This window comes from Mycteria americana, chromosome 6 (assembly GCF_035582795.1).
Source record: "Mycteria americana isolate JAX WOST 10 ecotype Jacksonville Zoo and Gardens chromosome 6, USCA_MyAme_1.0, whole genome shotgun sequence".
NCBI lineage: Eukaryota > Metazoa > Chordata > Aves > Ciconiiformes > Ciconiidae > Mycteria > Mycteria americana.
In genome coordinates, this window is record NC_134370.1 from 21,001,146 (window position 1) to 21,020,343 (window position 19,198).

Consider the following 19,198-nt stretch of genomic DNA (forward strand, 5'->3'; position numbering starts at 1 on the left):
AGTGCACGTTCTTCCCAAAATTTGTCCCTGAAGCGGGGGTGCACGAGGTGCAATGAGAGAGTTACAGAGCATGAGAGAGAGGCAATTAATAGCAGATGGGGGGAATAAAGAGTTGTTTTTAACAGGCCTCCAAAACTGTATGGAAAGAGGTGGGAAAGAAGGGCTGCAGAGAAAGCTATCCTGCCCCTTGTTAAGAGCTGCAGAAAAAGGGGCAGGGGAGAGTGGTGTGCCTTGAAAAACTAGATTTCCCAATATACAATGCATACAATATGTACATGACCCTGAAAAAGATTGTGACATGTAGAAGGGAAGGCAAATACCGGAACTAAGCGTCAATGGAGACAATACTGAAAAAAATCCTTTCAGATCCAAAGGGTCACCATCCCTCACAATCTGATTGTGGGTATTGTGAAATCTGGTGATTTTTTAAAATTCCAGCTTGCGAAATCCCAGGATTTATGTGTGAATCTCATCCAGCATTCTCCCTCCGCTTCATGAAGACTTCTTGCCCCCACGCCTAGAAACGTAACTCACAGGTTACCTAAAGGCTCAGAAATCAGCTGCAAGGAACAGAACACTCATGTCTCCACTGTTGTAAAACTAATTTTAAGCCAAGCTCAAGACTTTGCAAGGCTCATTATTTAGCACTAGTGGAAAATGGGAAGCTGAACTTTGCTCCCTTTTGACAGTCAGGGACTTGCATATCACTTTGGAAAACAAAACAAGCCTGAAAACAATATGATTAGGTAAAGCCTTTTCTATTAATGTCCTAGCAAGAAATCCTCTACGGCAGAAACAATGTACTAATCTCTGATCTGCCTCTAACTCTATAATATCACTCCAGGCACTATATTAAGCCTTATTGTTCCCTTCAGTAAAAGGCAGTTCTGAACCTCCATTTCTGGGGACAGCTTCACACAATTAGAGACTGAATAGCTGTAAGCATGACTCCTACAACTGGAGAGGAATGAGGATTTAGTATGGCCCTTCCTAAAAAGACAGAAGATATGAGGATAAAGGTCAAGTACTTTGAACCAAAGGCTGGGAAAGAAAACCAGCTTCTTGCTACTGTAGGCAATAATATCGTCATGTCTGTTTTGTAGATCTGCTAAGCTCTCTCATAAATGAATGCAGGGTGTATGTGACAATTTGCATGCCATTTTCTTATGAGGTTCCAGTTTGCTTCATTTCTGTTATAATTGTAATTATAGTCCAGAAAGAGGGTTAGAGAACAACAGACCATAAAGAGTCCTTCCACATTTTTAAATGTGCATTTGTTGTAAAGAGCAGGAGAAGGAGCAATGTGAATACAAAAAGAGGGGCCAGCACTCTCCTTTCCAGAGCCTTGCTCTGGCTTTCACAGCTGCCTACAGTCAGGCATCTCACTCCCTTGGTGCCTTAGTTTCCCCAGAAATAATTGTACCTCTGTGGCAAGGAGAGCACTGAATCCGGCTACTGCTTGCAACCTGCCATGTATGTGTGGAGGTATGGTTTAGTAAGTGATATTTACTACTCATAGGAAGGGTTGTATTTAAAAGTACAAACTAATTTTCAGATACATACAAGACTATTGTCATTCGATCCAGACCCCTCTGAAGTCACCAAATACATCCCATTTCGATGTCAATATAAGCAGGATTTGGTCAAACACCCTTCCCCACAAGACACCAATCCTTTTCTGGTGTGACTGGGAATCTGGTCTTGACTCTGGGCATGTCTATTCTGCAGACTGCTCTGATTGCAACACTACTGGATTTTGCACATGAATTTTCAAAGAAAAAAAAGAAGGAATATGTCCTCTCCACTCTTTCAAGGCGCACTTGCCTTGGAGGGAGCACACTAGTACAAAGGAAAAGGCTCACAGGTTTAAGGCTCATCATTTTCCTAATAACGAATTCTAGTTTGGATCCCATTTGGAGGCATTAAACACTGGCTAAAGAATTTTGGCAGGTAACATGAGATTACAGGTACTTCCCTGGGGAGCAGGAGGTAACACTTTGGTTTGTTCCATGGGAGTGACAGGAAAGGTGGCAAACAGCCTTAAAACTTACTGGAATTAACTAAGATCAGGGATCATTGCAAAGTGCCTTAAGTTCTTCATTTCTAACGCAAATTCGTCCGGTGCTGCCCCTTCAGCTGAAGGGATTTCCTATTTCTAATCAAAAGTTAAAATCCAGAATTAAAGCAGAGCAAAAAGCTGCCAAAGTCTCAGCCAATCCCGCATCTGCCTTTTTCCTGTAGGTACATCCAAATCTCCCACAGAGTAATTGAAATATCACTATATAATGAAGCTTATAAAACTTTAATATAGGATTTATACTTTTTCATGTCTATTATTGCCAAAGCTTGCCTCCAAACCTTGTCAATAGGCTTCCCCAAGGGTATGGGTAAAGATCTCAGCTGCATCTGATTTGACTACATCCTAATGAAAATGGTGAGTCTATCAGTATCGGATATATCTGAGCATTCTCCCAAAATTACATCTGACATTTACAAGGAAATAATACTGTAAATTCAGCCTTAGGATCTAGTAGTTGCTTGTAAAGCAAGAATTGGCATTGGCAGGCTCATATTGATCTAGAAATTTCAGGGAATATAAGAATTCCTTCAGGAGAAAAAAATCTGTGTCTGCATTGGCAATAAATTTTAAGCATCCAATGTCAATCAGAAATGAAATGCAATGTAATTCAATCCCACCCCTTGAGATCTGGCCAAAAAGGAAAACTTTCGCAAGTTGAAGAGCAGATACTAACCCATCCTCTCTTATTGCATAATGAAGCCCAGCTCACATATGGTTCTGTTCAGTGTTTATCAGACAACACAGAACCCTTCCACGAGCAGGAAAGAAAGTCCTAAGGACAGACTGGGGCAGTAAAAGGGAGATCCGTGACAAGCTGCATTGCCCCAAGGTAACTCTTGGAAGTAGAGGGCTGAACACCATCTCTTTCTTGAGACAGCTGTCAGGCAGGGAGGATCAGGTTTTTTTCATGGTTTCATAATACAAAGCCATTTCATTAAAACTGTTTTTCTCCCTAGGAAAGAGTTTTTTCTTGTAAAGTTTCCAGCTTGAAGTTTCTTCCTCCTCCAAATTGCTCAAACTTCTACTTTTCAAAGTAGCTTTTAATTTCCAAATTTAAGCTAATTGTAGTGGCTGGAAACCCTTTATAAATATCCAGAACTAAAACAAAACATTTGAATATTATTTAAACAAAGTGCTGCACTTGACCCCAACCTTACTGCTCTTCTCCAGATTTTCAGTTCACCAATATGTTTCAGATTTTGACTTTCCGGCCTCTGTCAGGACAAAAAGGTTTTTCCAGTACTTTGGAAATCCTCACAAACTGAGAAACTCATTTCCAGCCTATACCTAGTGCCAGTCCCTTGCCCTGCTCCCTCTATAATTCTCAGTTTTGCTCTAGTGTCAAGGATGCTAAAAAATAAGAGTTTTGGCATTCAAGAGTGTGCAAAGATGGTAGCCGTGGTGGGGATAAAGGAGAGGGAACAAGAAGGCAGATGGTGTCAGACAGATTGCATCCTCCTGTGAACCTCAGTCCTGCCTGTTTCAGTTTTCTCTCCACCCTCAGTAAGTCTCTGCTGGAGCCAATATGAGACATCTCCCACAGCACCCTTGCTCCCGCCCACGTGAGGTCCTGGTGGCAGTTCCATTTGTTTTCTGCACTTGAGCCCACGTGGATCAGCCATGAAGTTCAGATCTCAGTTAGGGACAGCCTCACCCACAGACTCTTTAGTTGCTCTGGGTCAGATCCGTAACTTTAGTGCCAATTCTTACTCAGCCAAAACTCCCAACTCCCAGAAGACCTGACTGCAAAGTATGTCTCTGCCATCACTCGTAGCTCTTGCAAAACATCCATGACCTTAGAAAAAATACTGGGTGCCCTTTTGGATTTAGAGAAATCCTTCTTCCAAGGAGTTTTCATTCACATCACCCTTGCCTCTCCAGCTGCAGTAGAACACCACAGCCAGCCTCTCCAGCTATCACAGGCCTGAGCGGCAGCAGGAGAGGATCACAGTGCTACAAAAATTTGAAGCACTTCTCAGGTCAGATTAGTGCTGTCTCTGCTCCCCTCTCATTTCACTGCACTGGCCGTTGTAAGGGGCTGGAGAGCAATCTTCCAGCTAGAGACATACGAAGCAAGGAAGTCATGCAGAGATTGCTGTCCACCCACACACGTCTGCTCAGGGAACTACTGCCCCTTGAAATCAGTCATGGACCAAGCTGGCAGAGATGGGGATTCATTTAACCTGGCTGTAGCCATTTAGGATAAAGCGTATAACATAGGCTGTGTCTTCTCCCTCAGCAGTCAAAAGAGAGGTACCGCAGGAGAGCAGAGGCTTCATCTCAAAAACATCATCTCCTTCATTTCCACCATCACACCTAGTGATGTCTGGGAGACCAATGGAGCCAGGGCTTTGGGCAACACCCCGACATCACGGTATAGTGGGGACAGGGGTGATGCCGAAGGTGCCTGTGGTGCACTGGGCCAGGCCCCCTTGGCTCCACTCCTTGCTCCTAGGCATGCCAAGAGAAACCAGCCCAGAAGGGGAAACAAACCCAACTCCAAACCAAGGGCGTCACTTGGCACAAAACCAGCCAGATGAGGAGGCAAGGGTGGGCTGCACTCTCTGAAGGCATGTAAAGCACACGCACACACTGCAAGCTGCACAGCCCAGCCCAGAGAGGGGCCACACGGCTCAGACTGCTGTCAGCAGACCAGAGAGCTCACCTCTGAGCTGTCACAAGAAAAGCAATCTGCCGCATCTCCCTCACTTGGCATGACTTTCGCTTACAAGCCCAGGGCTGAATGCCCCACATGCAATGGGACAGGGTGCAATGCAGCCAGCGTGGTCTCTGGGAACCATCTTGTGTGAGCAGTTCCTCCAAGGCAGGACACACTGTTTCAGCAGTTAAGTGTGAGGGGGAACACGCTGTTTGTTCTGGCATCTCATGCACCTCATTAAGCCAAAGAAGCAGCAGACACTGGAAGTGGCCTTTGCAGCTCCCTAGTGCCTCCATTTCTCATCCTCCCTAGTGCCTCCACTTCTCACCCTGATCTTTGTAATGACTGGAGCTGTGTCTTAGGCAGACTGCATCTAAAAAGACTGATTTTCACCCCAGACATCTGGGGGTATTAACTACAGCAGATCTCAAGGCAGTGAGTGACTGAGTGCTATGAAGCGCCTGTGTGAGGTTTAGAAAGAAAGAGTGCTATGAGACCTGGGTGTGGAGAAGTATGTGTTTCTCACAAGTGTGGCCAACCCTACTGTTCCAAAACCATACTTGAGATCCCCTGAAGAAGGTGGCTTAAAAATCACTGGATTTATCAGCATAACAGTAATGTTCCTGGGATTATTTTTATTTGCCTTCTGGTTTGGGGGCTTTTTAGATCATATTTATGGGGTTTTTTCCTGCAATCATAAAACCTAAAAACCATGTTGAGATTTTTATTGTCCCCATGAATCCAGGAGCTGGAGGTTCACAGAATGTTCATGGGACTTACGGTAAAACTCATGAGCTAAGAACGTGTAGGCTTGCATGAGAAAGGCCGTTGTGTTGTGCTAAGGAAATTTAGTCTGTATAAAAACATGTGAAGGGAAGCCTGTGAGGAGGATGTTGTAAGTTGGTATGATGTGTCTGCAGGGGAGATGATGGGTACATAGGGGTGTGTTGTGCTTTAGGACCATACATACATCTCTGGCAAGCATGTTTTCTGAAGTGTGCCTGGTATTTTTTTTTTTGCAAAACACAGAAGTGCACGAACATGGTTTGCTAGTGATTTGCTGGCTGCATACGGGAGGTGTTAAAGAACACAGAAACACAAGCAGGTATTTGAGGGCTACATGGACAAGGCTGTGAGCAAGAATAGACACGAATGGAGTTGGCCTTTGGGTTAATCCAGACATAGAGTAGACTTTTCTCCCAGCACAAACCCACTATAGGACTGCATGGGCTCCCTGAATCCAAATCACAGAAAGGATTCAATCTAGTTGAATCACGTAGTGCTGGCTGGTGGAGAATGAATTCTAAACCTAGAAGGTAAAATACCATAATCAGCTATTTTTGGCCATTCTGCGTCCTTTCAGTCGTCAATGCTGGCAAACCCAGGGCTTCCTCTAGTAGGCCCACCTGCTAATAGGAACCCTGTGACGTGAATTCAAGGCACCTACAGCCTTACGCTGTCTGACTCTGAGATTTGCCGATGCGCGAGCCACCTCCGTCCCCCGCGCCCTCCCCCTTTCAGGAGCTCGCAGGTGCTGTGCACCACACAGGCGCACCCCTCACAACAGCACAGCGTTGATCCGCGGGGGCACGTCCTGTCACAGCCTCACTGGGCTCCCAGAGCTGCTGCAGCCAGAGCCAGCATCGTGCTGCTGCACAAGGCAGGGGCAGGCAGCCAAGACCGCCGTGCCAGGCTTCCCTGTGAGCCCCCGAGACACGATGCTACTGAGGCAGCACTGGAACATCAGCTGCTCTGCATCCCTGCTGCCCTGCGTAGCCCCACAGGCATCAGCAATGGTGTGGCAAATGGAAACATTCAGCATTCGTGACTTATTGTAATCCTCTAAAGACCACTCGATCTTTCAAGGGAGACTGCCTGTTCAAGCCCCAGAGTCAGGTATCTGGTTACCCTTATCGCAGGGACATAACTACCATGCTATTACCAACCATTAACTTGTCCGATCATTTTTTAATACGCTGCCAACACAATTGACCTGGTGACCCCTCCCCTGCAGCAAATACCACAGGCAAAAACCTCCAGGAGACCCCCAAGAAATCCAGCACTCAGTAAACTGGCCCACGCTGGTCTTCTGGGCTGGCTCTATGGTTTAAACTGCTCAGTTGTGTCAGGGTTTAGCTCTTTGGAAGACCTGTTCTCAGAAATGCCTAGCTTATCTTCGAGACACAGTACTTGGTCATTTATCATTTGTCTTCTCACAGTTTTCTGCCTGAGGGCCAGCAGCTCACTTGGAAGTTAAGTCCTAATCATTTTTCAACACCTATCACTTTACTTGGTGAACTCAGGTTTGTCAGTTAGCTATCTTTGGGATTTTCAGTTGGGAGCACATAGAAGTGACCACCAGGAACATAAAATACCGTAGACTTTCACATTACCCACCCAAGATTTAGTACTCTTTTAGGCACATAGTAAAAAGGACTCTGTTGCTAATTAATCACCTGATTAAGGTTCTGGGCTTGCAGATCTCATTTTTTCTACTGAGCCATGCTTTCTTTCACTGCTTGTCAACGTAGCTGTACTTGAACCCTTGCCCAGCATTAAGGACAGCAAGGTTCTCTTCATGGGCATTGCTTTGGTGATTATCAGTGACAGTGGAAGGAAGAGCTATAGGAAGAAGTACTTTTCCAGTGAGTTACTGTTTCAGTGATTCAGTCATGTTACTGGTGAGTGTGGAACAGCTCTCAAGTGATCCCCTTAAACTGATGGGCAGCTGTTTTTCAGCATCAAAAAATTTCATTTACAGAAAAATTCTAGGCATGACCCTTTCCACATGTATTTTAGCTCCTATATAAACCCTTTTGGCAGCATCAGAAGGGAGGAAAAGGCTCTTTGGTCAAACAGTTTAAAACTTATTGTTTGGGGGTTCTTTAAGTAAATACTTGATAACATCTATTTAACACAAGCTCTATGTGAATACGTGTATAAGGAAAAAAAATCTGTGTGTGAGAGATATAAGACTGTAACTAAAGCTGGTTTGCAAATTTCCGACTAAACAAAGTCGCATCAGTAAACACTGCTTCCTTGAATGTTTCATCTGAAGCATCTCACGTTTGATCAAGTTTTGCTGAAGTTGAGACAAAGCTAAGTTTTAAGAGATTGACAATGAAATAGTTCTGTATTGCTAAACAGCTCCAGATGACTTTCATTTCCTAGACTTGCATTCTGAATTTCCAGTACACAATAGTAAAGAACAAATTGGAAACTGAAAATAAGTGCACCCCAGAAAACTTTCCCGAGAGCCAGAAATGCTCATTTTTGGTCACACTTAATGACCACATCTTCAGTTGTGATTTGAGAAGTTCCCATCCTTGTTCTTGATGCCTTAGAAAGGTGAGATCAGATATTACTAAACAGAGACCAATTATAATAATAAAGTATTGTAATTTCTGCCAGAAAACTGAAAAAAGCAACCGGGGGGAGGGAGGAGGAATAAACAATTTCCCAAGTAGTTTCTAATTCTCACCTCTTCAGTATCACTGTGCATAACCAAGACAGACTCTGGAGTATTAAATGGAAATAGCTGCAAGCTCTTTGTTTATTTATATTTCTTATTTCTGACCTCTGACAAAGCGGTCAGTGATCCCAAAGACACCAAAGATCCCAAAGAAGAAGGTGTAACCACTTTTTTTAACAGTGACTGGGAATTTAGAGGGGCACGCAATTTAAAGCATATCCCACGTACCAACTTTCAGAAAGCGCTGAGAAGTCATGCCCTGGAAATCAGCCTCATTGCAGTATCCCCATTCAGAAATTCAAACACCAAGGCATTCAAAATTGCCACCACATGGCCTCTTTGTAGTCCTGAAAGCTCAGTCTCTAATTACATTGATGAATAAAAACGTGGTCAATTTTGCTATTTTTAGAAACCATTTTCTAAATGCTAACTCAGTTAACCTCCTAACCAGATACTGGGAAATCATCTCCCTCTTAGTTAATCATCTAAAACACTGATAAAAACAACTTTGCAAGAATGTGCCTCGATCACTCTGGGAACTTGCAACACTCTTTCATGCAAATCAGCCTCAGTGTTATCACTGTCACCCTGCATCATATATGTAAGCGTGTGTGTGTTCATGTACACACACATATATATACACGGTGCTTGAAAGAGCCAAAATATGCTAAAAGGCCATTCTGGCATTACAAAAAGTCTTAGAGGTATATGGAGTAACTGTGAAACAGGAGAATTTTTCTTTCTCAACCTATCTCAGCATCTATATCTGCACTTCTTAAACACTATTTCAAGCACTGACTATGCCTGTTGGTGTGTGCATATACGTGTGCTTTGTTTTCTTTTCTATCTGGGTCATTAACTGGAGTAAGTCAGCTCATGTGCAAAACATCTGTTTTTCGGTAAAGTCCTGCTTTTCCTCGGCTTAACAGCTGCATTGATTGAGGCATGAAGCTGTTGCTGAATTGTTCACAAGCAGTGTGACATGGGCACAACAGCAGTCCAGACTCCTTTCCAACCTCGGTTCCTTTCTTTCTGGTGCCAACTCAGAAAAATTAGCATCTTGAATGATTGATAGCATGCAGTCAGCTGCTGCCAAGACTATTACCATCTCTAATTCAATGAGGGAGGAGGCAACCCAGTCTTGTTTATACTATTGAAATCTGGCTGGAGGGCTTTGGCTAGGCTGCGAAGGCTCAGTTCAGTCCGTTTGGGGATTTATGTCAGCATTTCACACATTCTGGGAAACTTCACTCGCCCTATAGACAGTGCCTCTAGCTCTACAAGTTAACCTGGGTTACAGAGTATCTATGACAACCACATCATTATCCAAGGTGGTTTCCATCTCAACTCTAGTTTATGGCTAGTGTTTATTATTTCTAGGGCACCGTAGGTGTGCACAGCATGCTTTATGGCCATGCACAACGTGGAATCTAGGGCTCAACTCCTGCAGTCAGGTCCGCTGCCAGGAGCTCTAGTGACCATGCTTTGCCTGGGAGGGCTCTACTGGAGCATCAGCATCTGGGTCTCTGCATCTTGAGGCAGGACCAGGGAGAGCACTAGGCAACACACAGATAAGTGTCACGCAGGGTAGAGGGAGGGGGGGACATGAAATCCTGGAGTGCAAAACACTTTGGTCACAGGTAGTTTCGGGTCTTACTCTGGTGGTTGCTATTTAAAGAAATCTTCACTTAATTCTTTTTTAGTTATACTAATACCATTCAGCCCAACTAACATCTGGACTTGCCTTGTTTATGCCTGTCTCTCACCATGGATGAAAAAGGAGGCAGAAGCAACAAAGATCCTAATTTCAGTACCTGAGTTAAGTGTCTGTATTTGGGCTGAATGGATGCGGGACGCAGTCCTGAGGACCTTGGAGAAAGACAGGATTCCTTTGAGAAAAATCAGTACCACTACAGATGATCCCAGCAGAAACAGAAAGATGGGGAGCAGGCACAAACAGACAGGGCATTCCCAGGAACTGTGAGATAGGCAGAGATCTCAGCACACAAATATTTAATCTTATCAACCAGTCAACCCACATCAACCAAGCCTGGCCACTGCAATCAAGGGCTTCTTGATGCAACGACATCATTGCAGAGTTTTTTGCTCAGATGAACCAGACTAACCAGCAGCCCTGTTTTAGCCGAATTTGAACCATACTGTTCCTCTCAACGTAAATATGAGCTAGCTGTCCTGTAATAGCAGTGCCTTTAACCTCTCAGGAAATGTGAGCCAACTGCCATCTGCTCATCCGTCTTTCAAAAGGCACACGTATAGGAGACGAAGCAGGAAGACTAGGTGACGTATGACAATGCTGAAGTCCCAAAGTATTGGTGACATCGGTGCTTTAAGATCTGTTTTTGCCCCACATGTATTCTGTCATTCTCCCTTGCTCGTGGGATTAGCAGCCACACGCACAATTACTGCTGGACTGGAGGTCCTCCCCCTCTTCGTTTGGCGTTAATGAAATTGCAAGCAGATATGGCTGTAAGAGCCATACTTGCTGCCCTGCTTCAGCAACGTTTACAAAGCTATTACCTTGCTGGGCTCCTAGTTCAGTGCCAAGTAGAGGAAAAGCCTTTGAGGCTGCATTTACTATTTTACCTCCTTGAATAATGTTATGTCTGCTGGCTGGAAGCTGGATACCAGTGCAGACAGAACCAATTAGCCAAGCCCTTCCACATCTGGCATGCAAGTACCTGCATGCTACCACAGCTAAATGGCATTTGACCTGGGAGCCTGATCTTCCATAGACAGCAACTTTATTAAGAACGGCTCAAGGAAATCCCCTTCCCAAGCTGTGCTGTGCTAAGCTGCCCTCTGCTCACTCACTCCTGACAAATACCGCATTGCTAACTAGGCCTTGGGGCATACACACAAAGCCCCTACAATGGATTTTACTGGCGTACCAGCTGTGCTGGTTTTGGCTGGGATGGAGTTAACTTTCTTCATAGTAGCTAGTATGGGGCTATGATTTGATTTGCTGAAAGTAACACTGATAACACACTGATGTGTTCGTTACTGCTGAGCAGTGTTTACACAGAGTCAAGGCCTTTTCTGCTTCTCACCCCACCCCACCAGCGAGGAGGCTGGGGGTGCACAAGAAGCTGGGAGGGGACACGGCTGGGACAGCTGACCCCAACTGGCCAAAGGGCTATTCCATACCATATGGTGTCGTGCTCAGCGTATAAAGCTGGGGGAAGAAGAAGAAAGGGGGGGGACGTTCAGAGTGATGGCATTTGTCTTCCCAAGTAATCATTACACATGATGGAGCCCTGCTTTCCTGGAGATGGCTGAACACCTGCCTGCCGATGGGAAGTAGTGAATGAATTCCTTGTTTGGCTTTGCTTGCGTGCGCGGCTTTTGCTTTACTTAAACTGTCTTTATCTCAACCCATGAGTTTTCTCACTTTCTGAAAAAGTGAGAATCACTCTTCTGATTCTCTCCCCTGGCCCAGTCTGAGGGGAGGGAGTGAGCAGCTGCGTGGTGCTTAGTTGCCAGCTGGGGTTAGACCATGACACCAGCGTTCTCTGCTGTTGCTTATTGCCATCTTTCAGCACAGTGTCATGGGATGTTTGTGTAAAAGGCTTAAATATTCATCTCTCTGGAGGTTCATTTGCACTGTAACATCTCAGACTTGGACTCTATCTTTTTTAATACATTCTGCGGGATTTGCAGTGTATAAACCAACACAGAGTGGTTTACAAGATGTTTCCTCTGGCAGTGTGTGCAGCCAAGTTTCTTGGAGCATGGGAGTTTGTGCAGAGGGTATAAGTTTTGCTTCTTGAAGCATTTTTGTTGTTTGTAGCCTGCTTAGCCCAGATTTACATGGCATTTCACATCCAAGTGAAATCAAACGCCCAAAGTGAAACAAGCCAGTTTCATGGGAAAAAACCCTATGTAGTTTTGGTATGATTGATGAATATGACATTAGCAGAGGGCTCAGGAGCTGCACATCCAAGTCATGGTAAAAGAGCCCAAATATGCGTGACTCAGCTCATACGTACTAACTACAGCCTTCTTCACAACTGAGATACCTTTCCAGATTAGCCAACCATAAATGGCACACTAAAAGAAAAAATCTATTTAAGAGATAACCCATTCTAATTACTTCTACGACTCCACTGTTGTAGCATATGAAATTCTGTAATGTTATTATTCATAACCTGTCCTGCTGAGATGACAAGTGCAAACTGGGACACAGAGAAAGAAAAATGTCACAGTCAAAGCTTCACAGACTGTTCAGGGCAGAAAATTGACCTTGGAGGCTTGGAGCACAGGTCTAACATCCTTTGCACTAGACTGGCTGTTGTCTCAAGAAGTTTCACTTGCAAATAAGGACATGCACTCTCTCTCTGTATGTACAGCAGACAATGGGTTTGTTGTACTATAATAGAGTACAGAAGAGACACTCTGTTAAAAGTCACTTGCGGCTGAATCCTAAGGGATTCAAGATGTGGTGGTAAATCTCTGCTACAAAGCCCGAAGTGAAACACCACCATCCTTTAAGGTGAAACATCACCTGTCTTCTTTTGGATGTTGGCTCTTCTACTAGACTGCTCCAGTCCAACCAGTCACCTGTTTCTAAGGCCATCTTTGTCTACAAGTTCATGTCATCCTCTTTACAGAAAGTGAATTTATATTTTAAAAAGAGGGGAGAAGGGGTAGCACTTTCTAAACAATACTGTTTCAGTATTGTTTCCTGCTATGGGTAGACTAGCTTAGAAATACAGCAGCAGGAAATACTCCTCATGAACTGTCATTGCAGCTGTACTATAGATTCATGATTTATATCAAGTTCCTCAAAGTTTGTGGGCATTTTCAAGTGACACTCCCCTCCCCCAAACCAGAGCAGAGTAAAACTGGATTGGTTTATAGCTCCAGGTCAGAGCTACAAGAAATTCTCTCTTTTGGCCTCAAAGCACTTGATTTTGAGTACGCTTAACCCTCGGACCTTGGATATGTGGCTCAAAACCAAAGAAATCATTTACAACAGAAACCCTTTCACCATGAATCTGCACAGCTTTCCTTAGGAACTGAAGAAAAGAAAGCTGTTGTTCATTCAACTTTGAAGTAAGAGCACAAATTGTTTAGGATGAACAGTGTTAGAGGAGCAGGATGCTGCAGTGGTTTATTAATCAGCCTGGGATCCAAGACAGGTACCTTCATTTCCCACATGTAAAACTACATAATGTGATTTTCAACTAGTTCTTTAGTATATGAAGGAGGTTACAAATGTAACTGAATACAAAACTTGCCACTGGTGAAGGAGGATTTTCACCTTGATTCAAAACAGTAACAATCAAAATGGGAAGAGAATACTACATGAAAGTGCCATAACCTGTTTCCTCATTCAAAGTTTTCAATTTAGAATATTAAGCCTCTGAAAAACAGAATGTGCAGAGGCAACATTGCTAATACAAAGACTAACTTGACATCCTATACCTGATGTTCAGAAGAAAGAAAATCACTACAGAAGGGCTTTTTCACACATTTGGACGAATGTTTGATCCTGCCTTGTACTCTGCTTTCTGTTGCTAATGGATTACAATATTTACATCAGCTTGAAATTCAAAAAGTAGGTACATTTACTGGGATTACATTTCAGGTAGGCATAAAAATAACAAAATTAGACTGGCAGAGAACCAGCAGCATCCAGGGACATCCACTCAAGATTTCCCTTGCATTGTCTACCCTGGCTCAGAGCAGAGCAAGAGGACTGGGAGAGGGGCTCAGGTATCATTCTGGCAGACTCCTACAGGGATTCAAGGCTCACATGTGTCTCAGTTTCTTTCCCAGAAGGGCTCTGAAATGCTTAGGACATCTAGGATCTAATGTGTAAGACAGGATGAGCCTCAGCCACTGCAGAAAAACATCATTAGGAGTGTTTTCTACCTTTAGATCTAAGAGCCCTTTCCACAGGGTCTGGGACTCCTTGTCCCATCAGCTTTTCAGCAGCTCTTGGAAGCCTAGGAACAGAAGATATCTCTAGCCACCACCCCAGACAGAAAGATCTTCTTTCAAGACTACAGCCTCCATATGAGAGAAGAAGTCTGCAGTGAGACCCACAACTCCATAGGAAACGTCAACCTTCAAGAGAGCTCTCTTAGGTCAATAGCAACATGGATGCAGGCAGTGGGAACCTGACCCTGTGTCATGGGAGCATCCTGTTATCCCTGGCAACTTGAGTAGAGAAAGCAAGCTGCCCTGGGTATCCAACAGCCCACAAAGAGAGACCACTTACTTGATGGGCTGCCTTTCTAACTGGCTGTATCCTCTGCAAACCTAGTATCTTTGGTCCTGAGAATCAGCCTCCCTTTCAGCCTCTGTCCTGTGGGAGAGAGAAGAGGTCACCTCCAGACCTCAAACCTCTGACAGACAAAACAAAGGGAGCTGGAAGACTCAATGGGTTTGAACATATATATATAAAATAAAATTTAAAAGGAAAAAAAGCAATCTGGGAAACTCAAACATTGAATGTGAGAAGTAGCTAAAGTCTATATTATCCAATCCAGAATGCCATGAAACCTCTGGCAACTTATTCCAAGGGAGAGGGACCATTCATTGGCATTTCCTGCATTTCTCCTAGAAAAAAGGAAGAATCATTGGGCTTCCCTGACTACCCAGCTCCCTACAAGTCCTATAGCAGTAAGCTCCTTGGGCTCTAGATAGGATGTAGCCTCTCCACTTCTCATAGCATAAGTGAGTCTTCTCATCTCTATCTGCTGAATGCAAAAACAGGTCTGCTGCACTCAAATATGATTCAAGACTGCCTGCTACACTCATAGACATAATGGTCATGCCCTATCAATAAAAATGATAAAAGAATAATTTGATAAGAGAATAAAAATAAAAAAATAAACTTGATAAAAGAATAAAAATTATAAAAGAATCATTTCATTAGGCAATCCTCTTATTTTTTCTTCTCCATTATTTATGCTCTGGCAGAAATTATGTTTAGAAAAGGCCATGCTTCCCTTGCAATAACTTACCTTATTAACATTACTGTTCCTTAAGCACCATATACCTCTCTGTGAACATTTTCCCTCCAACCAAGTAGCACACTCCTTATCTGCCTGCTCTTCCAAACAATAAAGCAATGAGCTGGACCCACTCTTAAAATAACTGAGCTCTTCCTCTTCCTGAAAATCATGTATGTATCAGTGCTTTATAACTGAAGCTGGCAAATGATTGGGACTGATGAAATAATTAAGTGGGCTCAAATCTGTTTCCCCAGCTTGATTGAATGGGCATCATTTCAAATGTTAATGACTGAAGAGAAACAACCTGGCTTGATTAGCTGTGACTGGGCAGAGAAGTAACCTGAGTTTTTTTACTGGTGGATACAAATTCCACATATGCCGATTATTCATGGAGAGCAATATACTCATTTGCAGGTGGTTTGCACAAGCCCATGCCAGTGAAAATTGTCCTATTAAAAGCTCCTTGAAAGCTGAAAGCACCCAGCTGCTCTCAGATCATCAAAGAGTATTTAGCAAAACAAAACCCCTGTGAAGTGATTGGTACAACCAACGTCCTCATCCTTAGAATTGCCTATAAGCATCCAGCTTGGAGAGGATCCAGTCATGCCAAGCGTGCTCAATACAGTACAAAAAAATAGTTACTGACTCAGAAAGCTTGTAGTCAGTGGTGCTCCCAGTCCTCCTCTTGTTGTGCTGTGGCTCTTAAATCTCCTTAATCAAAAGAGCTGATTGAATGCTGTTTCTCAATGAAAAATAGCTGGTATTGGATGGAAATGTAACAGACGTTGCTCCTCCTCTCTCTTTTTGTGTAAGAGGACACCATTCAGGATCACAGTGTTAAGATCTAAAGACTAAAACACTCAAACCCAGTGTGGTTTGTGTGGCAGCACCGTAAAATTTGTGTGGCATATCCCATAAAAGTTTGCTTTAAAGTGCCATGCCAAAAATGGACTTTAAAATCAGGCAAGTTGTATGGGAATGGTGGCAAAGAAATCCTCCTCAAAACCACTCTTTTCTTTTTGGCCACCCTACCCCAGGGCTGGTCATGCCCACAGCTTCCATACTCATGTAAAATCTGCCACTGGAGACAGAAACTCAGTTCTCGTTGAAGTCAGCAGGGTCTTCTACAACCCTTCACAACCAGCATGTGCCCATCACCCGTCCCTCCCTCCCCTCCACCGGCTACACCATGCAGAGCACCCCTTGAAGTGAACAGGAGTTTTGCCAAATTAAGATCTGCAGGTTCAAGCCCTGCAAGTTATAAATAATTAGCCTTAAAAATACCCAAGCAACAAAATTCACTGCCTGAGGACTTGTAAAGGCACACGGTAAAAATAATTCTCTTGCTGTCTGTAAAATGTGTTTCTTATTAGAGATCTCTCCTGACCCCAAGAGTGCCCACACTGTATTTCTCTCTCTGCCTCTCACACGTACACGCATGCGCACGCGCACACACATACTTTGTTCATTTCTAAACCTGGCAGCTGTAGCAATAACAGCAGTTGTAGACATTTTGAGTATTTATTCATCCCCCATATGCTGGGGAAGTCTTTGGGGTTTCAAAATAAGATCCTTTGCCCTCGTAGAAAGAAGAATAAATATATTAAAAAGAACATTACAAATTTGGCAAACATCACATCACAACATCAATCCAGACCCTCATCAGAGTGAAGCAAATAACAATGTGCAGATTTTATTAAAAGTACAAGAATGAAAAAACTGTTTCCCACAACTGAGGAACCTAAAGCCAAAAATAAGCAAGCCTGAACTCTAGCTTTGCCTGTGGTAATGAGCTGTTCCTCCCCTGGTGGACTGCAGATGGCTGTTTGCTTCACCCTGCGTTGCACTCCTTTCTCTGAGTGTTGTCAGTTAAAAAATAGATTGCTCTGACCAAAAAAGAAAACATTTTCTTCAGTAGCCAATGAATCCTGATCCCCCCTCTGCCCTGGCTTTACTTGTTCTCTAAAGCAAAAATAACATTTTTATGGATGAATGCTTTTCCATGCAAGGTGCCTTCTGTTCAGTTTCCCACTACACAATGGCTGTTCAGTTTCCACAAAGATGCAACATCATTTGATCTTAAGTTTAACCATTCCTGATCGGAACCAAAGGCAATTTATCGGCACAATTGGGCACAGAATAAGCACATGTAAGTGACACAGCGATGACCACACCCATCAGCACCACAGCTCAAAGCATTTTTTGAGGAGAAGGAAAATTCTTTTCACTGTCATTTGGATTGTAATCACTGAGATCAGGCATAAGAGGGAGATGTGGTCACATAACAGGGCAATTCAGAGTTTAATTCCGTTCTTTCTACTCTTAACTGAGGATAGCATGAGATCAGAATTTCCCCAAATGAAAATATGAAATAACTATTGGTTCCACTGAGCCTGCTCTGATTTATGCTGATGGAAACAAAACACTGTCTGGCCTTAGGAGCTTTAGCTTTTAAAAGGGACTTATTAGAGGGGTAGAATGCAGCACAGGAGATAAAAAAAAAAAATGGAGTCAAGTCTGGATAGCTTCAGCCCAAACAAGAAGTTCTGGGATTGGGCTGAACTCACAGAGTGAGCTTTGAGAGCTGTGCCCTGCAAGAAGTCAGATTAGGTGGTCACAGTGATTCCTTCTGGCCTTAAAACCTCCAATCTATGAGATGAAACTATGTAAACCAAGATAAACATTTTATGAAAGATCCCATGCCTAGTTCCTCTGTTTTCCTTTCTATTTCCTATTTGTTCACTTCGTCACTGCTGTACTTTGCCTTTGCATAAAATGAAATGTTCTTCAGCTCATGAAAGAAATATCACTAAGGCAAGACTCTGGCTAATAATTCCCAGCAGAACTCCTTGGTGGATAATACTTATTTATCAAATTTGACATGGATTTGCAATTTCGAGACTTGCAGCAATTTGATCTCTGCAGAAACTGGCACATTTACATCGTCTTCAGAGCTGGAGGGTGTCTAGAATCATTCTTCAGATGCTGTAAACCAAGATCCTTATCCCACAAGAGGATTTTACACAGAACTTTGACTGCAAGTTTGAATCAGTTATATTAAACCTGAACATTTTTCAAGCAGTCAGACAAGTTTAAATTCCAGTGGAGCCAAAACATTTTCAGCCATATAAAAACCAGCTTTGAGTGCTAATAAATGTCATTTTCCTCCTGTCTACAGCATGTCACTGGATTCCCCCAGCACGAAATGAAACAACTCCTAAAGAACGCTAACAGAGACACACAATACGTTTTACCTCTTTGGACTCCTAGAGTTGTGCAGCACGAGCAATTCAGGGGTACATTCCAATCTCTGGTGCTTATAAAGTAATTTTTCTTTGTCCTCAGGACCACACTTGTCTCTCTGATGAGGTCAAAATGATGACTGGGATGGAGGGACTCCTGAATGCAGATCTCATTTCCATCATAGATGGGGCTGCTAATTCTAGGCAGCTTACCAGACTCCTGAGGGGCAAAATTAAACAGGGAGTCTACAACGTTGTAACATCTATTTTCAGTGGCTCCTTTCAGCTACCTCTGTCATTCCAAACACAGTTCCTCTAGCTTTGTTCAGACTTGGGCTCACTTCCTACCATGTAAATATATGACTCACTTTTACAGAATCAACCCAGAGCATGGTTAAACCAAGACAGTGCATATAATGGCATATGGCCTTCGACTGCCTCTGGCTGTCTGCTTGCATCCCTTCCCCTGCATATACATTTGGAGTCCCACATGCCAATAGCTCACACCAAGCACAGAGCAAAAACAGCTAGCAAAATGATATAGAAAGTTGTAAATTAGGAGACCTGCTCCGATGAATGTGCGCCACAGTAGATCCTCAACTGCATTGGCTGGGGATAAACAGATCTATGAGAAAATTAACCTGAAGGAATCTAGATCAGAACGTTGCACTACCCTGCTGAATGTAGCCAAAATTTATTTCCCAATTTACTGTCTGTAGCCTGAGCTAATAAGACCATATTACCTCACAGTGAATTAATTAG

The 19,198-nt window shown here is 43.4% G+C and overlaps 1 long non-coding RNA gene across 1 annotated transcript in view; it reads right to left on the bottom strand.

Annotated features, from left to right (window-relative positions):
• Positions 1 to 18,644, bottom strand: part of LOC142410920 (uncharacterized) — a 30,438-nt gene extending 11,794 nt beyond the window's left edge. Inside the window, exon 1 of the long non-coding RNA XR_012776059.1 lies at positions 18,449 to 18,644. This is a non-coding gene — a long non-coding RNA (uncharacterized LOC142410920). The remainder of the gene's footprint in view (positions 1 to 18,448) is intronic.
• Between the last annotated feature and the right edge of the window lie 554 nt (positions 18,645 to 19,198).